The 12,207-nt window shown below is 38.0% G+C and overlaps 1 protein-coding gene across 8 annotated transcripts in view; it reads left to right on the top strand.

The window, feature by feature from the left end:
- Positions 1-12,207, top strand: part of SNX14 (sorting nexin 14) — a 97,411-nt gene that overhangs the window by 6,845 nt on the left and 78,359 nt on the right. The window lies entirely within an intron of this gene.

Raw genomic sequence — 12,207 nt, 5'->3', positions numbered from 1 at the left:
TTTTTCTGTATCTTGGCCAACATCTGTTGTTGCCTGAGTTGTTAATTTTAGCCATTCTGACAGATATGAGGTGGTATCTTATTGTGTTTTTGATTTGTATTTCCCTGATGATGAGTGATGTTGAGCATTTTTTCATGTGTCAGTTGGCCATCTGGATGTCTTCTTTGGAAATGTGTGTTCATGTCTTCTGTCCATTTCTTCACAGGATTATTTGTTTTTTGGATGTTGAGTTTGGTAAGTTCCTTACAGATTTTGGATACTAACCTTTTATCTGATATGTTATTTGCAGATGTCTTCTCCCATTCTGTAGGCTGCCTTTTAGTTTGTTGATTGTTTCCTTTGCTGTGCAGAAGCTTTTTATCTTGATGCGGTCCCAATACTTCATTTTTTGCTTTTGTTTTCTTTCCCCCTGGAGACATGTCTAGTAAGAAGTTGCTACAGCTGAAGTCAAAGAGGTTATTGCCTGTTTTCTCCTCTAGGATTTTGATGGTTTCCTGTCTTACATTTAGGTCTTTCATCTATTTTGAGTTTATTTTTGTGTATGGTGTAAGAAAGTTGTCTGGGTTCATTCTTCTGCATGTTTCTGTCCAGTTTTCCCAACACCATTTGTTGAAGAGACTGTCTTTTTCCCATTGGATAATCTTTCCTGCTTTGTCAAAAATGAGTTGACCATACATTTGTGGGTCCATTTCTGGGTTCTCTATTCTGTTCCATTGATCTGTCTGTTTTTGTGCCAGTACCATACTGTCTTGATGATTACAGCTTTGTAATACAACTTGAAGTGTTGAATTGTGATGCCTCCAGCTGTGATTTTCTTTTTTAACACTACTCTGGCTGTTTGGGGTCTTTTCTGGTTCCATACAAATTTTAGAATTGTTTGTTCTAGCTCTGTGAAGAATGTTGGGGTTATTTTGGTAGGGATTGCATTGATAGAGTTGTGGTATATCCTCACTGGCTGGGCTTGCTGTACATGGAAACTTTCTCCCCCTTGTTGGAGTAGTAAGGTAGGCTTCTTCCTGTTGGCAGTGCGAAGTATTTCTCTTCATGTTGGGGTCTGCAATTAATGAGTGGTAGGCTGTGAGAGATCCCCTTTTCTGACCTCCCAGCTTCATTTGAAGTGGTGTTTTCTTTATTCACTTTCATATTTCCCCCCTTTATGATCTTTTTCTGACAACATTGCTGATAAAGAGTCAGGTTTTCCATATTTAGTGGTTTTGCCTGTTGGTGCCAGAAAAGACTTTTCAACTTCCACATCAAGAGAAAATATGTAACAGTTGAAAACCATCTAAGGCCACATTTGGGTAACAAAGTTAGGAGGGAGAGCTCTCAGCCATTTGTTATATAAAGTCTACACTTTATCAAGGTTATAAACACGGACAGTCATCTTGAAGCACTGAGCTAGTATCACTTTACTGGCTATATCATTTCTACAGAGTTTTGACATGCAACAGGTCCTCTGCACTTTTTTAATTGGGTTATTTGTTGTTTTGCTATTGAGTTGTATGAATTTTTTTTTTTTTTTTTAGTGTTTATTTTTTGAGAGAGAAAGAGAGTATGAGTGGGGGAGGTGCAGAGAGAGAGGGAGACACAGAATCCGAAGCAGGCTCCAGGCTCTGAGCTGTCAGCACAGAGCCCGATGTGGGGCTTGAACCCACGAACGGTGAGATCATGACCTGAGCCAAAGTTGGCCGCTCAACCGACTGAGCTACCCAGGGTGCCTCTGAATTCTTTATTTATTTTAGATATTAATCTCATCAGATATATGGTTAGCAAATTTTTTTTGCATTCCATAGGTTGTCTTTTTACTTCATTGATAGTTCTTTATTACTTTTTAAATTACCACAACTGGCTTATATACACTTAACTTAGTATGTGACAGGCTATTCTAAGCACTTTTTTTTATCTTACTTAATCATCATAATAACATTATGACTAGGTATTATTATTGCCACATTTTATAGAGGACCAGACAAGTCAGAGAGGGTATGTAATTTGCATTGTGTCATAGCCAGGATTTTAACCCAGACAGATAGACTCTAGGGTGTTACGTATTTTGTTACCAAACTTCAAAGATCTTTCACTCCAAGTTCTGTTTCTTTTATTTTTCTCTTACTATAACAGTAACAGATTTTCTTTTCTTTCCTTTTCTTTTTTTCAACAATACTGTTAAGTTTTACAGTGTGGTTTTATATTTGCTAGGACAAATTCTCACTCTTGGCCCTTCTTTCCCAAAGTTGGCACAGCTCTTTTTAAACCTTTATTTTCCCTATTCATTTTAGAATGAATATGTCAAATTTGTCAAAAGATTGAGCTGGAATTTTGAATGTAGTTTCTGTTTTGTTTATGTATTGTCACATAAACCATCCCTCAAATTTGTGGTTTAAATCAACAACAACATCTAATTTGCTCACAGAACTGTAATTTGGACAGGAGTTGGTCTGTGTTCACTGTGAATCAGCTAGGTAAATGAAGGCAAGGGGCTAGAATAGTATTTTGTTGGCTTATTCATTCACATGTGTGACAGTTGATGCTTATCGTTGAGTGTGCTCTTGGTGGGACTATAGCCCAGAACTTGTATATACAACCTTTACATGTGGCTTTTTTCCCCATCATGGTACTGGCTTACAAAAGTGAGCATCCTGAGAAAGAGACCTTGTCAGAAGCCATATCCATTTTATGACCTACGTTTGGAAGTTAGGTAGCTGCATCTCTGCCCCATTCTTTTAGTTGAGGTGAATTATTAAGGCTAGCCCCTATTTAAGGGGAAAGAAATTAAACTCCTGCTTTTTTTAAAAAAAAATTTTTTTTTAACGTTTATTTATTTTTGAGACAGAGAGAGACAGAGCATGAACGGGGGAGGGGCAGAGAGAGAGGGAGACACAGAATCGGAAGCAGGCTCCAGGCTCTGAGCCATCAGCCCAGAGCCCGACGCGGGGCTTGAACTCACGGACCGTGAGATTGTGACCTGAGCTGAAGTCGGAGGCTTAACCGACTGAGCCACCCAGGCGCCCCCTTTTTTTTTTTTAAAGTAGGTTCCATGTCCAGTGTGGGGTTTGAACTCATAACTGTGAGATCAAGAGCTGCATGCTCTACAGACCAAGCCAACCAGGTGCCCCTAAACTGCTTTTTTATGTGAAGAGTGTCAGAGAATTTGCAGTCATATTTAATGCCACCACAGTGTTACTTAATTTGTAAATTAATATGGATAGAATTGATATCTTTACTGTTTTTAAAGTTTTCATCCATGAACATCAATAATCTCTACATTTAGATCTGCTCTTAATGTCTTTTTTTTTTTTTTTTTTTTTTTCAATTTTGAGAGAGAGAGAGAGAGAGAGCGCTAGTATGAGTGGGAGAGGTACAGAGGAAGAGGGAGAGAGAATCTCAGGCAGGCTGACAGGCTTCACACCCAGCTCTGAGCCTGACATGGAGTGGGGGCTCCATTTCCATCTTAGGACCCTGAGATCACGACCTGAGCCTAAATCAGTCACCCAACCAACTGAGCTACCTAAGTGCCGCTGCTCTTTTTAATCGCCTTTTTTTTTTTTTCATTTTAAAAATCTTATGGATAATTTTAAACATATATAAGTAAAAATAGAATTATATAATGAAGCCTCTTAGAAACCATTGTCACCCAGCTTAAAAAATTATGAGCTCAAAGTCAAATATCTCCCCCCACAATTATTTTAAAGCAAATCCCACATATTTTATTTATAAACATTAAACATTTCAGTATGTATCTCTAATAGACAAGAGTCCTTTTTTCTTACATAACCACAATACCACATCACATTAAAAAAAAATAGTTTCTTAACGTCATCAAATATCCACTAAATGTTCAGATTTCCCTGAATTTGTTAGAATTTCCCTCCAACATTTTATGAAAAAAAACCTCTAAGCATACAGCAATGTTGGAATTTACAATAAATGACCAGTTATGTACTGCCTAGATTTTACCATTATTAATATTTTACTATATTTTCACATACTTTACCATGTTTTTGTCTGTTACTCTATCCATAATGAATCTTATTTGTAAACAACTTTTTTTTAAATTTTTTTTTTTTAACATTTATTTATTTTTGAGACAGAGAGAGACAGAGCATGAACGGGGGAGGGGTAGAGAGAGAGGGAGGCACAGAATCGGAAGCAGGCTCCAGGCTCTGAGCCATCAGCCCAGAGCCCGACACAGGGCTCGAACTCGCGGACCGCGAGATTGTGACCTGAGCTGAAGTCGGACACTTAACCGACTGAGCCACCCAGGCGCCCCTGTAAACAACTTTTTACAGTTAGTCAAATCAAGATCCAAGTATGATCTTTTGATCTGAAAGCTACCTCCCCTTCACATACAGCTTACTTTGTTTTAACCTTGCAATTTATTTGTTTAAGAAACTGGGCCATATGTTTTCGGAGTTTTTTATAGTCTAGCTTTTGTTGTTTATATCCCTGTAGTGTTGTTGGGTATATTCCTTTCCCTCTCTGTTGTCTGTAAACTAGTGGTTAGGTCAAGAGGCATCACTGTTTAGATTTTTTTTTTTCTCCTTTAGTCTGTGATGATATAGATTTAAAGGTAATGAGCTATTTAAAAACATGCCCTTCTTATGATGTATTGTTATTCATTGTGATACACTGCTAGTTTTAGTTAATATTTTATTTAATACTTCATAAATTAAAATAGACCTAATAGTCATCTTATATTGTCTTTATCTGATTTGGGAATTAAAATTATATTAATCCTTCTAAATTACCAGCTTTTTCTAATTTTTTCTTTCCTGAAGCCATCTGCATAGGATAGGGATTATCTCATTAAAGTTTGGTAAAACCATTTGGGTCAGGACCTTTTTTTTTTTTTCCTTCAGCCAGATCTCTGATTACTGTTTTAATTTCTGTAATGATAATTGGTCTATATAAGTTACCTAGTTCTTCACATAATAATTTCTAGCATTTTTGTCTTTTTCTAGAAATTTATGTCCTGCAGGTTATCCAGGTTATGAACATAATTATTCATAGTTTCATTTTTCTTTTCAGTTTTACCTGTGATTATTTCTTTTTTATTCTATACTTTATATATTTTGTATTTTCTCGTTTTCTTTTATTTTTTGGTCTTGCTAAAAACTGTCTTTTTTATTGACTTTGGTTTTGAAAGTTTCCAAGCATACATAGAAAAAAAAGAGAGTCCAAGGAACTTCCAAGCACTCATCACACAGGTTCAATAACCAGCAATATCTGCATTTTTAGAAAAAAAATCTGAACTTTCCCCATTTAAAAAATCACTTCCACACAAAACCATAACCTTAAAAAGTTAATAGTAGTTAATATCTAATAACAAGTCTGTAATCAAATTTTCCTAATTGTATAAAAATTTATAGTATACTATACAAATCAGGATCTAAAATAGATCCACTCATTGTAGATCTACATCTACATCTCTTAAGCTTTTATAAATCTCTTATAATTTAAAACAAGAGTTGGCACAGTTTTTCTGTAAAGTGTCAGATAGTAAATATTTTAGACTTTTGGGCTGCATCAGGTATCTGTCCCATATTCATTTTTTTTTAAGAACCTTTAAAAAAATGTAAAAACTTCTCTTAGCTTGAGAGCCATACCAAGGTGGGTGGCATTTGGCCCACGTGCCATAGTTTGTCAACCTGGATATAAAACACTCTTCATTACCTAGTTCTTTGTCCTCTCCCCACCATTGACTTGTTGAAGAAACTGGGTCATTTTTTCACTTTTGCTAATAGTTTCCTCATGGTATCTTGGTTTGTTTTTTTGTTTTGATTTTTGTTTTATGTCTTCACCTGCAATTTTTTTTTTTTGGAGACAAGGTGTTAGATTTATAAGTTCAATCATATTTAGATTTGTGTGTGTGTGTGTGTGTGTGTGTGTGTGCAGAATACTTTGGTGGTGTTATGTACATCTTATGTCACCTGAGAGGATAATTCCACATCAGATGGAGTTGCCTCACTTTTTGTGGAATTGGGTAGTGACAGCTAATACTTTACCCAACAAACCTTCTGTTTGGGTTTTTATCACTTATTCCCTGAATGAGTTACTTCATTATAGGTTGCAACATGATGAGTTACTTCATTATAGGTTGCAACATGATGATTTTCTCATATTTTTTATTCTGTGTGTATATTTTAAAATTTGAATTCTTTTTTTTTTTTTTTCCGTCTAGAATTGCTTTACTTCATCTGTTAGGTTTATTTAGTTACAATTTAGTACAGCTCAAATTGGAAAAGTAGGAAAAATACTTACTCTTTTAGTTTAATTATCAATTAAAAATCTTTTTAAATGTTTATTTTTGAGAGAGAGAGAGAATCAGAATGAGTGGGGGAGAGCCAGACACACACACACACACACACACACACAGATTCTGAAGCAGGCTCCAGGCTTTGAGCTGTCACCCCAGAGCTCGAAGTGGGGCCTGAACTCACCAACTGTGAGATCATGACTTGAGCTGAAGTCGGATGCTTAACCAACTGAGCCACCCAGGAACCTGTAATTATCACTATTTTAAGTTATAATTGGTGCCCTAGTAATCTCCACTAGTTTCCAGTTAGAGGTTTACTTATTTTATTAATTTTTCAAAAACCTAGCTTGTATTTTGTTATTTTTCTCGTCATTGTTGTCTATTGATTTCGATTCCTTTCTTTATTATTTTCTTCCTTTTTCTGTGTTTGGATCCTGATTTTTCCCCAACTTTCTGAGTGTTTAGCTTATTGGCTTTAACATTTGTCTCTGATTAATGCAGGATTTCTCAACCTGAGCACTTTTGATAATTTGGGTTAGATAATTTTTTGTTGTTGGGGGACTGGCATGTGCATTGTAGGATATTTAGCAGGAGCGTTGGCCTCTAGCCATTTGATGTCAATAGTGTACTTTCCTTTCCCCTCTCCCCACAGTTGTGACTATCAGAAATATACTGCCAAATGTCCCCTGGAGGACAAAACACTCTTCGTTGAGGACCACAGGGGTAATGCATTTAAAGATACAGATTTTGGGGACACCTGGGTGGCTCAATTGGTTGAGTGTCTGACTTTGGCTCTGGTCATGATCTCTCAGTTTGTGAGTTCGAGTTCCTGAACAGGCCTGCTGCTGTTGGCGCAGAGCCCGCTTGGGATCCTCTGTCTCCCTCTCTCTCTGCCTCTCCCCTGCTCATGCTCTCTCTTTCTCAAAAAAATAAAAATAAAGATACAGATTTTTTTCTTAAATAATACCATAGTTATTGCTTGCCTTAGTTATAGTCCATACATTGTCTTTCAGTCTGAGTACGGGTCTATAATTCCTAATCTGTAATTTTGAAATCAGAAGGCTCTGAAGAAGTAACTTTTCTCCTAGATTTGACTGACACCAATTACATTTGATGACAAAACCTGACCTGAATAGACATGAGACTATTTATAGTATTTATTTCTGACTTATTTCTTATAGTTCATATATTTTGCTGCAGAGGTATTAATATGTGGTTATGGAGTATTGCATTAGATCTCACTGGAGGTGTTAAATTATATATGAAATATGTACTGTTCAAAACCTAAAAATTCTGAATTCTGAGTCATGTCTGTCTTGGTCAAAATGATTTTTGGTAAGCAGCTGTGGACAAGAATTTCATAATTTCCTCTTTGAAATACCTCTAAGGGGTGCCTTGGGTGGCTCAGTGGGTTAAGTGTCCAACTTCAGCTCAGGTCATGGTCTCACAGTTCATGAGTTTGAGCCCTGCATTGGGCTCTGCCCTGACAGCTCAGAGCCTGGAGCCTGCTTTGGATCTGTGTCTCCCTCTCTTTCTGCCCCTCCCCTCCATCTCTCTGTCTCTCTGTCTCTGCCTCTCAAAAATAAATAAACTTAAAAAAAATTTAGAAATATCTCTATAATTTGGGTTAGTTTCCAAGCATAGGGTTTTTTTGTTTTTTGTTTTTTGTTTTAAATCTTGATGTCAGGTATGCTATTTTGGTTAGAGTGAAGCTTTGGATAAAGGAATGGGAGAAGAGGGGTGCCTGGCTGGCTCAGTCAGTAGAGCATGTGAGTCTTGATCTCCGGGCTGTGAGTTCAAGTTCCATGTTGGGTGTAGAGATTACTTTAAAAAAAGGGGGGGGGGCACCTGAGTGGCTCAGTTCATTAAGCGTCCGACTTCAGCTCAGGTCATGATCTCACCGTTCACGAATTTGAGCCCCGCATTGGGGTCTCCACTGTCAGCACAGAGCCCGCTTTGGGTCCTCTGTCTCCCCCTCTCTCTGCCCTTCCCCTGCTCGTTCACATACACAAACTCACTCTCTCTCAAAAATAAATAAACCTTAAAAAAAAAAAAAGGAATGGGAAGCTGTAAGAGTAGAAAGGTGAACTGGGGCCAGACTGAAAGGGACCATACAAGTTTAAGGGGTTTTTATTTTGTTCTGCAGCCAACATTAAGACCAGGCAATTCATTTGGTTTGGTGGCTGAGTCTTTGTTTCAGAGCTTTTATATTTACTTGGTCACTGTCTGTTAATAGGTAAGCACCCTCTAATCATCCATCTTCACTTCTTACTACTTGGTGCTGTATATTTCCCAGTTCTGAGCTCCCAGGTCTTCTGTAATCTTTTGTATTCCATACTGTACTTGGGACATTGTTCCCAGTGAGAGAACTGGGATGGATGTGGAACTCAATTGTGTGCTTGGTTACAATCAGATTACAATCCTCTACTACCTGTTGTCCAGTGCCTGAAAGTTACCGCATATGTTTTGTCCTATTTTATAGTTGTTTATGGTTGGAAGGTAAGTCTGGTACCAATCATTCTGACAAGGAAGCAGAAGTCTCTTACTCCTTTGAAACATATGCCATTTGTCTGTTTTCTCATTGATATCAATCTCCAGGTCATTTGTGTTCGTTTATAGATGACTTTGATTTGTGGGTTATAAACTTTCTCTCCATTTTAAATCTTATCATCATTCTTGGTGACTTCAGTGCTTGTGTGAATAACGAACCAAATAGTCTATCTTGAGGTGATTCCTTTTCAGCCTTCCACTTGGATCAACATACAGTGGCCCTTATTATCACCAGAAAGAGGTTTACCGCCAAAATCTTAAAAAACAAGTATTCTTCTTGCTGACCATTGTCTACTTCTTTCATTCAGTCAGTCACATTGTACCTGCTCCTTGACTTCTCAGCCCCCTGACTCCTTTGTTTTCTTCCTATCTGTTATTTCACTTCTGTTGTTGCTTTCCTATGCAGTTTAGAGTTGGTCTAGCTTAGAATCCATGGTCCGTCACTTCAACCACTCTCTTACCAGAATCCTTAACTCCTTTCTATGCACTCACCTGACAAAATTCAAATCTTGGATCAATGATGCTGCTTGCTTTTTTAGTGTTTATATCTTGGTCACTGAATGCTAAGAGAAAGTCCCAAATCTGCAAATTTAACTCTTCAACTTCAGTATTGTCCAGCAGTTCCTCAGAATACCCTTTTCTTTACTTTTCCTGAGCAGCTGTTTCAGAACTTCCCCAATCTGCTAGAATTTATCTTGCAACCTTTGCCTTTTCTCTGAGCATCTCCTATTTCACTTGAAGGCCACTATATTTTAATCCTCACTACTGAATTGACAGGTTTAACTGCATTCCCATCCATCTGTTCTTTCTCTCTGGTATTTGGGAAGAGATATCTCCCCCTCTTATTACTATTCTATTTAGGCTCTGAATCCCAACTACAGCTGTCTTCACTAGGATGTTATTCAATTAGTTCTTTTCTCCTTCCTTTTTTTCTCTTTTCTTCTGCTATCCTGTCAACATTTAAGTATGATTAGGTTTTACTAAACATTTTCACTCATTATCTTCCTCCAGCCACCACCTTAGCCCGTCGTTCCTTTAAAAAGTCAATTCACGGGGCGCCTGGGTGGCTTAGTGGGTTAAGCGGCCGACTTCAGCTCAGGTCATGATCTTGCGGTCCGTGAGGGCTGTGAGTTCGAGCCCCGCGTTGGGCTCTGTGCTGACAGCTCAGAGCCTGGAGCCTGTTTCAGATTCTGTGTCTCCCTCTCTCTGACCCTCCCCTGTTCATGCTCTGTCTCTCTCTGTCTCAAAAATAAATAAATGTTTAAAAAAAAAAAATTTAAAAAGTCAATTCACCACATTTACCAACTTTACTTTTTTCCATTCCACTCTGTAATCCACTGTGGTCCTTTGCCATTCTACTAAGATTGCTTTTGCCAGTTCATCAGTGCCTTTTTTTGTTGCTAAAACTTCTCAGTTGCCAAACTGTCTTTTACTTAATTTTACAAATATTTGATCATGTTAACTACTTTGTCCCTGTTGATTGATTGATTGATTTTTTTGCCTTGACAGCTTTTATGACTTGATCCTTGGTTTTCTTCCCAGCTCTTCTAATTCCTTTATAAATTTCTCTGGCTCTGCTTATTTCTTTTTTTTTTTTTTTTAATTTTTTTTCAACGTTTTTTATTTATTTTTGGGACAGAGAGAGACATAGCATGAACGGGGGAGGGGCAGAGAGAGAGGGAGACACAGAATCGGAAACAGGCTCCAGGCTCCGAGCCATCAGCCCAGAGCCCGACGCGGGGCTCGAACTCACGGACCGCGAGATCGTGACCTGGCTGAAGTCGGACGCTTAACCGACTGCGCCACCCAGGCGCCCCTGGCTCTGCTTATTTCTTAAACGTCTCTCTTCTTTTTTCATTCTGTAGCTTTTCCTTTGGTCATTTCATTTACTCCCATGACTTCAGTGACCTTTATGTGATAATCCCCAAAATCTTTTCCTTAGCCCATATTCTCTGCAGAGATTTAAACTACCCAATATTTAACTGCTCGTGAAGCATCTTGGCTTGCCATGTTTTAAGACACTTGAAATTTAGCATGTCCAAAGAGAACTGATTTTTTTTACCTATTCCTTCAGCTCACATAATCAACAACTCAGTCCTCTTAATTCCTCTTAGGTGTTGCAGAACAATCAGCTTTTTATCTCTCTATTGGCTATCCTTTTATTCCTGTGGATTACTGCAGCTTTCTAATTAGCCTGCATGTTTCCAGTTCAGGCTGCTATCTCTGTACTGCAGCCAGAGTGGTTTTTTGATTATAGAGTCTAGTGATACCACTCTCCTTTCGTAAAACTTTGAAAATTCCTAAAATCTTCTTAAAACTCTTCATTGTCTCCTAGATATTACTTGTGGTAGATGACAGAAACTAAACTCACACTAGGTTTGGCAAAGAGTGGAATCCTTGGAAGTTTTTGTAAGTGCAGAAAGAACTGGAGTTGTAGTAGCTAGGCTTCAGAGACACGTAGAACCCGAATTTAAAATGCAACCAATACTTTCTTCACTTCCCTTTTTCTCTTTCTGTGGCCTGGCTTCATTCTCCTCTCACCACTACGTAGTGATTTGTGGACTGAAGAACTAGCACCACAGTTTGTACCTTATACAGTTATCAATTAATAGACATAATGTGGTAATTGGGATTTGAACTGTGTTGTTGGGGGACTGGTGTTTCACAAAATTGTGCTAACAAAAATTTGTGCATATCAGGACTGTGCAGCATGAGGACTGCCTGTATTGAGACATGTTAAGGTGCCTTATTTTATGACTCCATATCATCTGGCTTCTGTTTCTTTTTTTTTTTTTTTTTTTAATGTTTATTTTTGAAACAGAGAGAGCATGAGCAGGGGAGGGGCAGAGAGAGAGGGGGACGGAGGATCCTAAGTGGACTCTGTGCTGACAGCGGCAAGCCTGATATGGGGCTTGAAGTCATGAACCATGAGATCATGACCTGAGCTGAAGTGGGACTCTAAACTGACAGCCACCCAGACACCCCTGTTTTTTGTTTTGTTTTGTTTTGTTTTGTTTTAAGATTCATCTTAAAGCCACTTCGTCCTTGGAGCTATGCTCAAATCTTAGTTCATGTGGTTTTCCCAAGTTTGAATTCCCCTGTCTCTTTCCAAGTCCCTCATTTCTCTACCCTATTCTTTTCTGTTGGGTTTCTGCTACTCACTCTTTTAAGCTTTTCCATAGATACTGCTTTCTTTGAAAAAAGCTTTTTTGTCCTTTTAAATTTGGGTTATATATTCTGCCTGAGGTGTTCCCATATCATGTATGCTTTCTCTTGTCATAATATAGAACACATGATCACACTGTATTGTGCTCATTTACTTACCTGTTACATCTACTAGATCATGTTTTCCATGCATGTAAAGATCATGGCAGTGCTGTTCCCAATTGTCTCCCTAGAGT

The sequence above is a fragment of the Neofelis nebulosa genome, chromosome 6 (genome assembly GCF_028018385.1).
Source record: "Neofelis nebulosa isolate mNeoNeb1 chromosome 6, mNeoNeb1.pri, whole genome shotgun sequence".
NCBI classification, from domain to species: domain Eukaryota; kingdom Metazoa; phylum Chordata; class Mammalia; order Carnivora; family Felidae; genus Neofelis; species Neofelis nebulosa.
The sequence above is the reverse complement of the archived record's forward strand: the minus strand, read 5'-3'. Positions and strand labels throughout refer to the sequence as shown.